Genomic DNA, 10,381 nt, shown 5'->3' on the forward strand with positions numbered 1-10,381 from the left:
GCAAGGGAGGCACTGGACCCTGATATAAGGGTTGTGAATCTGTGACTTCTGTTCTCCTCTGAATTGCAATTATCATTTTACCTGTATTGACAATGACAGTGGAGACTTCAGCTTTTAGGAGTATTTCTGAAGAACTTAATTGTTAATCACCAAAGTAATTACAACTTTCTGGAAGTCATCTCCAAGGAGACTACTGAAATGAGTGGAGACAGTAATTAAGATTTTATAATCTGCAAAATTTGGAGTGAGCACAACTATGAAAGTGTCAACCTTGGAAAATAGCAAAAGAAAGGGCACATGTGTTTACTTAACTCCACCTCTCTGGCAACTTCCATAGTATCAGAAAAGAAATAACACTAAAAATCCACAAACTCTTTAATGAAATCCAAAGAGAAAGAGTACTAAAATCATTCTTAGAAGCTAGCACTATGCTGATCCCAAAACCAGACATGAATCCCAACACAATGAATGCTACAGATCAATCTCCCAAATAAATATAGATGCTAAATCCTTCAACAAGATGCGAGCAAACAGAATTATCACGTTACCTAAAAACCACGATGCACCATGATGTACTAGGTTTTATCACAGGGATGCAAAGTCTGCTCTATATATGCAAATACATACATCACAAAAGCAAAGACAAGTATAAAATTCATGGTGCTCTCCATAGAAATATAGAAGACTTTTGACAAAAAAAATAGCCGCTCATGATTAAAAGCATGAAGCAATTAGATACAAAAGGAACTTAGCCCTCTGGCATTCCCACGAATCTTATCCCTGGAACCTTATCATTGTGGTTGATGGCTAGTGAATCATCACAATAATAATAAAATGAGATTTTATATGATTGGTGGTGGAAGGAGTTACAGGAAGCTGCTGCTCCCATAAACTTATAGGAATGATATGGTCTGACTATGACAAAACTAGTTCCATGGGAGAAATTTTGAAAGCTATCTCTCTATAAAGAGAAAAACACACAAGGATTTTAATCATCACTGCTTCTGTTCAGAGTCTTCAAAACCTCAGTGAAGATAATCAAGAACAAGAAAGAGATAAAAGGGATATCTATAAAAAATAAGAAACTCAAAATATCAATCCTTGAAGATGACACTATCCTGTATGTATATGTTATAATAATTTGTAGCAACAAATATTATGTATGTATATCAAAAATAAATAACACTAAAAATCCACAAACTGAACAATTTCTGGCCACATTTAACAATGTTTCAGGATATAACACATTACAGCATTCATGTACACTAATAATGAATGGAGAAAAAGATTAGGAAAACAAAGACATTCACATTAATGGTAGGAGAAATAAAGTACTTGAGAATTAACAAAATTCACAAAGTTAAAGACCATGAAAATTATATCAATGTGAAAAGTAAAATTTAGGATAATATCAATAATTGGAAGGCATATTCCCAAACAAACTGAAATCATCATAGCATAGTGATACATGTACACCCATCATAGTAGCACAATTTGTCATAGAAAAATCTTGGAAACAGCCAAAATGCCCATCACCTGAGGAATGGATGAAAAAGATGTGTTATTTTCATACAATGGAGTACTACTCAGCTATAAAGAAAGACGAACTTGAAGCCTTCATATGTAAGTGGATGCAATTAGCGACTATACTCCTAAGTGAAATAAACAGGACCCACATGTGTAAATGTGATATTGTCTCCCTCGTGTAAGAACTCAAAAGAAAAAATAAAACTGAAAGTTATAACAGTTAAATAGAAAGAAAGAGAAATTAAGGATTAAACAACAAAAAGAGAGAAAGGAGAAAAGTTGGAAAATAAGATGGGGAAGAAAGCATACATTTATACATACAAGATAGATAAGGCAATAGTCATAAAAATTTCCATCAGCTTTTTTATAATAGCAGTTAATGGGTAGAATTCTCACCCTGACTAACTCTATATGCTGATATCTGTGAACTAAACAACTGCATTGAGGACAGCAATGTGTAATACCAAAACCATGCTTAACATACCTGTCATTTTGGTCTTCTAAATGTGTACTGTTTCTAACATCATATCAATTACTGTTGTACTTTGTTTAAAGTATTTTTTAAAGGAAACAGTAATCAAAGAAAATGAGACACAAGGACAAAAATTTAAGCCTTTTCGAAAGCATGTGGCAACATTTAATCATATGACCCATCTTGCCTAACTATATCTGTTAGAATGAGCAACAGACTTGATGATAAAAAATAGATAATATATTGAACATTGTTCATATAGATGTTCTTGTATTGAGAACTGCAGTGTGTGTATTGTTATGTCACCCTGTTCCTGTCTTTGCTTTTGTTTATATTGCACTTGTTTTTACTCTTCAAACTAAAGGAAAATTATAATAAAAAATAAAATAAATTTTTAAAAAGGATACAGCCATCTTGGTCATATTATCTCTCAAAAGACAGACAAGAACAAAAATTTAAGATTTCTTCAAAGCAAGCAGTAATATTCCAATCATACATAACTATATTTGTTAAACTGAGCAACATATTTGTCAATAAAAATTGGTAATGTATTAACTTTGTTGACCAGCTACTCTTGTTTTGAAAATCTGTAACATATGTATCGGTGCATATTGCCCTGTTTATGTCTTTGTTTCTGATTTTTGCTCTTGATTTTGTATTTAATCTTCAAAATAAATTAAATTAAACTTTAAAACATTTGGAATGATAACCACTGTTATAGGACAATCAGAACCAATATGATCAAAGTAGCTGTATCCTTTCAAAACTGATTTGCTGATGTAACACAGTCTCAATCAGAATACTAACAGTATTTCTTAGTTCTAGAGAACATAGTCCAACAATTCATATGGAAAGAGAAGAGAACAGGCACAGAAGATCCGTTCATGTATAACAAAAGGAAAGAAGGAGGTATCAGAATCTTAAATTTGAATTTATTCTGTAAAGCCAATATAATTAAAGCATCATTGTACTGGCACGAAAACAGGCATGTGGGGCAATGGAACAGAATAGAGGAAGCAGAAATGGTGTCAGCCACATTCAGCTATTTGAACTCTGACCAAGGGACAAAACCCACCCTGGAGGAAGGATATCTTCTAAGAAATGATGCTATAAAAACTGCATATCTATATTCAGGAGATTCTCAACTCCATAACTCACCATGCAATAGATTAAAAGAAAAATAGATCAGAGACCTAAATGTCAAAACAGAAACATTTAACGTGCTAGTAAATCAAATATGTAAAACAATAGAAGACATAGGTGTAAACAAATACCTTCTGAACAAAACACTAATAGCAGAAGAAATGATCCAAGTAGAAGCAAATGGAATTGTTGCAAATTTAAAAACCTTCTTCACAGCAAAACACAATAAGCAAGTGAAGAGACCACTACATATTGGGGCAAACTTTTTTCACTTATTCCCTGAATAGATGACAATCATGCAGAATATGCAAAGAACTAAAAATATGGAACATCCCAAAATAAAATCCTCAATCAATACTGGGCAACCAAAGTGAATAAACACTTCTCAGAATAAGTACAAGTGATCAATAAATGTATGAAAATACATCCAGCGTCTCAGTTCATTAGAAAAATATAAATTAAAACTATTGAGATAACATATTTTTCCAGAAAGATTGATTATCCCTAAAAAAATAAGAGGGACCAGAGAGATGGCTTAGCAGAATAAGCACTTCCCTGGCAAGCACAAGGGCCTGAGATCAATCCCCAGTTCCAACAAAAAAAAATGAAGAAGAAGGCTGATGAGAATGGGTTGGAAAACATTTTTTTTATTTCGTTGATGAGAATGTATAGTAGTGGAGCCACTATTTAAATCATATGGAAATTCCTCACAAATCTAAAAGTAAAAATTCTGTTTGACATAGCTATCTCCCTTTTATAAATCTTCCCAAACATGTTAAGTTCAGGGTATTACAGGAGTATACATATTCAAATATTTAAGGCAGCACAATGTATATCAGCTAGGTCTTGGAAACAGACTATATGTCTGCCAATAAATGGATGCATAAAGAAAATGTATATATACATAAGAAAGTACTACTCTGCCAGAAAGAAAGATATATTGAGGGATTGATAAGCAAATCGGTGCAACTTTAGAACATACTATTTAGTGAAATAAGTCATGCATGGAAACTTAAATTTTGCGTAGATTGTTTTATAACAAACTCATGGTGCCTACATATATATGCAGAAAAACAAAGAGAAAGCAAAATATAAGATAAATAGAAAAAGGTGGAATAATTTCCCAAGTTATCTGTACACTTTATAATTAATAATTTAACATATGTGCTAATTTGTTCCAGTGGTACTACTAGCTTGTCTTTTTTCATGGAACAGAGAGCTATGTCCTTTTATTTGTTTATTCTTTGCAAAAGAAGGTCTTTTTTTAAGAGTCAAACTCCCTGTAACATGTCAGCCATTCTCTTAAGCATATGTTACAAGGGTATTAACTATTGCAACTTTCTAATTGCTTTGTCATAAAATTCTGTTTTATTTTTTCGTAGATGAAAGAAGAGTGATTTTTCTTTTATTTTTATTTATTTTTTTTTTGGTACGGGGTCTACAGGGTCTCACTACACAGATCGGACTTGTAGTGATTCTCCTGTTTTCAGCCTACCAAGCGCTGTGATTACAGGGCTGCCACGATGCCCAGTCTCAATTGACATCTCACAAAGCCTCAGGGATGGGGCTGGCACTGCATGTCGGAGATTGAATACCAACAGCTGAGCTCTGCCTAAGCAGGCCATTTCATTCACTGAGCTATCTGGCTAACCCTAAGAGTGCCTTTTCTAGTTTTAAATTTATATATACTATATGAAATTAAAGAATAAAAACACTTTCTCCCATTCTGTTGGTTGTCTATTTACTTTGATCATTGTTTGCTTGGATTGTTCATTCTTTCATTCAGTGAACATTGAATATCTTTCCTTGCTTTGTGTCCTAGTCTATTGCTGTAATCCATGTTTATCGCATCACTGCAGAGAAATTTAAGCATCATGGCTAACTTTATTCCTTCATAACTATGGAAACACTAGAATCAGGAGAACCTTCATTAATGGATAATTAGTAAAGAACTGCTGAGGCCAGCTTTCTGCAATCTCTCACAATGAACACTCAGAGTCTTTTCTGAGGGCATATAAACCAAGTCTACCCAACATTGGACCACAAGTGAACCATTGGATATTCAGATTTAATTGTGGTCTTAACACTTTCTGATAAAGTGTGGGCTTGGGGTTATAATTTGGACATTGCATCTCTGAAAGCTTCACCATTGCTGGTACAGAACCATGTTACTGACTTATGTATATTAATATATATAGTATAATTATTGTAAATTAGCTTATGAGCTTTAAGAGCTTCCTGTTGGGGTGTGTTGGGTTCTCTTTATATATTAAGACATCATCTTTCCATTTTATTTTAAAGAGAAAATATAAAACAAAAATTTAAAACAAGTTAATGGAAGAGCAATAGCGGTTAATATTTAGTAATAATATAATAATAAAATTTGATAAACAAATATCAGCATTTGATTGTCCACACAATATTATCACAAATCTTATTGTAATGAACTAAGTGAAATTAGATCTATCTCTCTATCTAAATTGCAGCACTACATACAGCTTCACCTCTTCGCTTTCCCTTTCTTCTTTTCTCTTTTAACCCATCCCAGTTTCTCTTTCCTCTTGACCAGTTTCTTTCCATTTTACAATACATACTATACATTTTGGATCTTATCTACTCTTCAGTGTATCACGCTAGGGAGACAATATGGTGTTTGTATGTGTGAGTCTGTTTTATTTCACTTAGGAATACATCTTGAGCCGCATCCATTTATCTGTAAGTATCCAGTTTATCCTTCTTTATGGGATTGTATAAAAAGAACAAATTTTTACTATGCATTCATTAGTTAATGAGCATTTGGTTTGCTTCCAATATGTACCTATTAAAAATTGTTTTGTCATAAATATATATATATATATATATATATCACCATGGTATGATTTATTTCTACTATTCTGGGAAGATATTCAGCATGGGATAGCTGGATATGATGAGAACTCCAATGATTGTTTATTGAGGAATCTCCACAGTGGTTTCCACTGTGGTTGCAACAATGCACACTCCCACCAAAAGTAGAGAATGGTTACTTTCTCCCAACTGCCTCCTCCAGAATCTGTTATTGGTTGATTTATTGATAACAGCAAGTCTTTCAGGAGTGAGCTGAAATATTAGTGCTGTTTGAATTTGCATCTCTCAAATGAACAGTGAGTGAGATAACATCATCTTTAAACAGGGACATTTCTGCTTCCTCATTTGAAACACTGAGCCTACATATAGGAGAGCAGGGAAAACATACAATCTTTCCTAAGCTTTACCTGACAAATAAATTTGTCCACATTTAATGTGTACAGTATGATGGTGGTGGAAAGATTATCACAAATATAATAATAACTTCCCATTATTTAATAATATCTTTGCTGGTGATTCTTTTACAGTTTATGTCCAAATGTCCCTGAAAAGCCTCATGTCATCCTGGGACAGGCTTTTCGGAAGCAGCTGAATCTAGAGTTTATGATTGGTTCATTATCTAGTGCTGGATAATGGGTGGGAGTGCTGTACTTGCCCTGTGGCAGTTAATCTGCATATAGTATAGAGGAGGAAAAAGAGGCTTGCTCATACACTTTTGCTCTCATTGTTCTTGTCTCCTTTCTCCAAGAAGCATTGCAGCATGCCACACAGACTGCCTTGTAGTCAAGGGCTCATAGACTGAAAATTGTACAAACTGTGAGCTAAGTAAATCTTTCCTCCTTTCAATCTGGGAGTTGAGTGTTTGGTCCCAGCAACAAGAGAAAAATAAGTAAGAAAGATGCCAACATTAAGGTCTCTTGTAAAATTCTATGAATACAGGACCGTGGTATTAACTGCAGTCTCCAAGATGTGCACTTTCTAAATCTTATAAATAAGGTTGACCAACTTGTCCCATTTGTCACTTTCCTGGCTATTAACAGCCACTATTCTACTCTTTTTTTCTATAAAGTTGATTTCTTGTTCATGCTCTACATTTAAGAGAGATCTACAGCCCTTTGTCTTCCAAGGTCTACCTTATGTGATTGTCCACATTCTCTTCTGGTTTCACTTCTGTCATCAGGAAGGGAGCGTTTTCATATTTAGAAGACTGAATGATGTCCTATTGTATATAAATAAACACAAAACACTATTTATATCCATTCACTCATTAAAAGAGATTTGCTTGTCTTTATTTCTTGGCTACTGCAAGTAGTGCTGCAGTGATCCAGGAAATCCAGATATCTCTTTCAGAGGCTGATGGCATTTCCACAGCGTATAAAGGCAGAAGTGAGATTCTGCATCACACTTGATTTTTAATTTTGTTAGGACTTCTCATATTCTTATTCATGCTGTTTGTCCCTATTTGTATAATCACCAATATTGCACAAGAATTCTCATTTTACCACTTTCTTCCAATGCATTTATCTCTTCTCATACTGATGTTAGCTATCCTAACGATTATATAAATGAAAGTCTTTATAGTTTAGGAAGGATCTCAGATTATTAGTGATTGTAAACAACTTGTAATCAAATTGTTGTTCAATTTCATATCTCTGAAAAGATATTTATTAAAGTATTTGCTCAATTTTGAAAAAATAAAATTTAGCACTACCTTCCAAAATACACAACGTGATATTAAAATATACACTTACATATAGTGAATATTTACCAGAATTGAGCACATTAATATAATTATCATCTAACATAGTTATCCATGTTTTTCCTGTGGTAAGAATTACAATCTCCTCAAACAGCAAAAAATCCTAAGGATGTTACGTTCCTATTATTTATATTCTTCCTCTTTTACACTACATTGTCTAAATTATCTGTCATATATATTTGCTATATTGGAACATTTTAACTATACTCTGTATAGGGACATATTTACGTGAAGATCATATTCTAGAAATGTAGAATAAACTAATTTCTTATTTTAAGAATTTTCTTGAAGAATACCTGTAATATCAACACTCAGGTGGCTGAGGTAGGAATATAGGTATAAGTTCAAGGCCAGCCTGAGCTACATAGCAAGGTCAAGAGTTCAAGACCAACTGAACTGCATAGTTAAACTCTGTCCGAAGAACTCAAAGAAGATTTTGCTACCATTTGTGACACACAATCTTGCCAGTTGGTGAAGCCCTCGTGTCAGCATGAAAATGCAAATAACAATATATCTAGAAAATAAATAAATTGTATTGTATTGTACTGTATTGTACAGTGCAATAATTGTATTTCACTGTAAATTGAATAAACATACCATATTTTTTTGAGTTAAGGTCTTACTATGTAGTCCAAATGTACCTCGAACTCTCCAAGTAGCCCAGACTGGTTCAGACTCATTGTAATCCTCTTATGACAGCCTCCCCAGTAGTGAGACTATACAGGCATGCACCACGACATCTGGCTGTAGACTTGTGATTAAATAAGTACTGAACCACAGAAGTTATGAGTCATGATTGGAAAGAAACTACATTGAACATTTAAACTTAAATTTTTGTTACAGTAAAAGACATATTCCTATTAATCCATTGAAAGTATTATCTTCATGAAGACAATTATGAAGTAGATTTGACACTTTCTGAAGCACTTCTGGAATCCCTCTCTTGTCATTTCTGGAATCCCTCCCTTGTGTGAACCTTGATATGCAATATTATGTTTGCCTAAATGCACTGAATCAACTCAAAATGTTCAACTTTGTGTTCACTTGGACTGTGGGGAAGAATGAGAATGGCATGGTTCTGGGTCAAGGGAAGAAAGTGGATGTGAACACAATGTGAAAAAATAATAGGAACGTAACATCCTTGGTTCTGTGAGTGTACTTTTTCATTGGATTTCACTGAGAAAACATAGTCATTGAACTCTTGATAAGTCTCATGAAAACAGTTATGAAATAGGATATTGAGTATTGCTTTTAGAAATGGCAAACTTTTATTTTTTTATTTTTCATTTTTTATTTTTTGACAGAACTGGGGATTAAACTCAGGCTCTTGTGCTTGTCAGGGAAGCACTTATTCCACTGAGCCATCTCCCTGACCCAAAAGTGGCAAACTTTAAAGATTCATTTTAATGAGAAAAAAGATAATATAGCAATGAAATAGTTTCAAAACAGATCAGTAGGACAGTTATACTAACTAACACATTTCATATTGTTATCTTTATAGTAGTTATTCAGAGGACAAGATGCTGAAGCGATATCTTGTCTAAAAATATTAGTACAAACCTTTCTTCTCAATGAACTAAGAGAAAGTAGGTGTATATCCATCTTGTATATACATATTTTTCACAACAAAATTGTCCTTTATTTATATTCCCACCTTTTTGTTTTGTTTTGTCAGAGATGGGTGTTCCACTGCAGTTAGAGAAGCTGTCTAAAGTGATCAGAAAACTTGGGACACCACTTAGTTATAAAATGTCAAGAAGCTGCTGCAGTTAGAGCAGTCTTTAAAGGACCTTTTCATACTTGATTCCAGTCCAAAGATTGTAGGTACTTAAGTTCAGCAAAATAACCCAACATAGTCCAGTAGTCCATAATAGTAATGAGTGATCAGCACAACTAGTAATTGTCAGAAGTTGTTGAAGTGAGCCTTTTACAGCTAGAAAATTAACATAGCTTTACTTTTATACCTCATGGTTACACTTTTCTGCTGGATGGTTAAGACCAAGTTAAAACAAGACCTACATAACTAAAAATTTAACTCTTGCTATCTGACAAGATCAGGCAAATCCCTTCAGGATCTACCCTGGAACCATGTACACCACCTTGAAAAACAAAATGTCATAGGATTGTCCTGCTACAATGTTGTATATGGTTTGATTTCTAAATTTCTGTGTAAAAAATATGTAATTGATTTTAACATTCTGTAGAGATTTAAATTTTAGAATATCCATGGCTGCTGGAAAATGAGGCTCCATTTTATGTGTAAGGTATTTGGTATGCAGACAGTGCTGTTAAGCTTAATTACATCTGTTACAGGATAATAACATCATTAATCTTCTCTTCTGGACATTTAACAACTAAAGTTTGAAGGCCAAAAATTAGAGAGATAGACATGCTAAAAAGATAGCCAATAATTTGGCTCTAGACCTTCAAGATCATTGAGGACTCAGGACATAAGAGAATCTCTGCTGTGACATCCTATCACTAAGTGGTGTCCCAAGATTTCTGATCAAGATTATGGACTCCTCAGTGCCTCCCCCACCCGGCCGGCCGAGTAGGATTTTCTGCCGAGTTCCGGGAGACCCCAGAACCAGTCCTAGCCCAGACCCAGTCCTAGCCCAGGTCCGCAGCAGGAA

The sequence above is a fragment of the Octodon degus genome, unplaced genomic scaffold (genome assembly GCF_000260255.1).
Source record: "Octodon degus isolate 3935 unplaced genomic scaffold, OctDeg1.0 scaffold00206, whole genome shotgun sequence".
In the NCBI taxonomy this organism is placed as follows: domain Eukaryota; kingdom Metazoa; phylum Chordata; class Mammalia; order Rodentia; family Octodontidae; genus Octodon; species Octodon degus.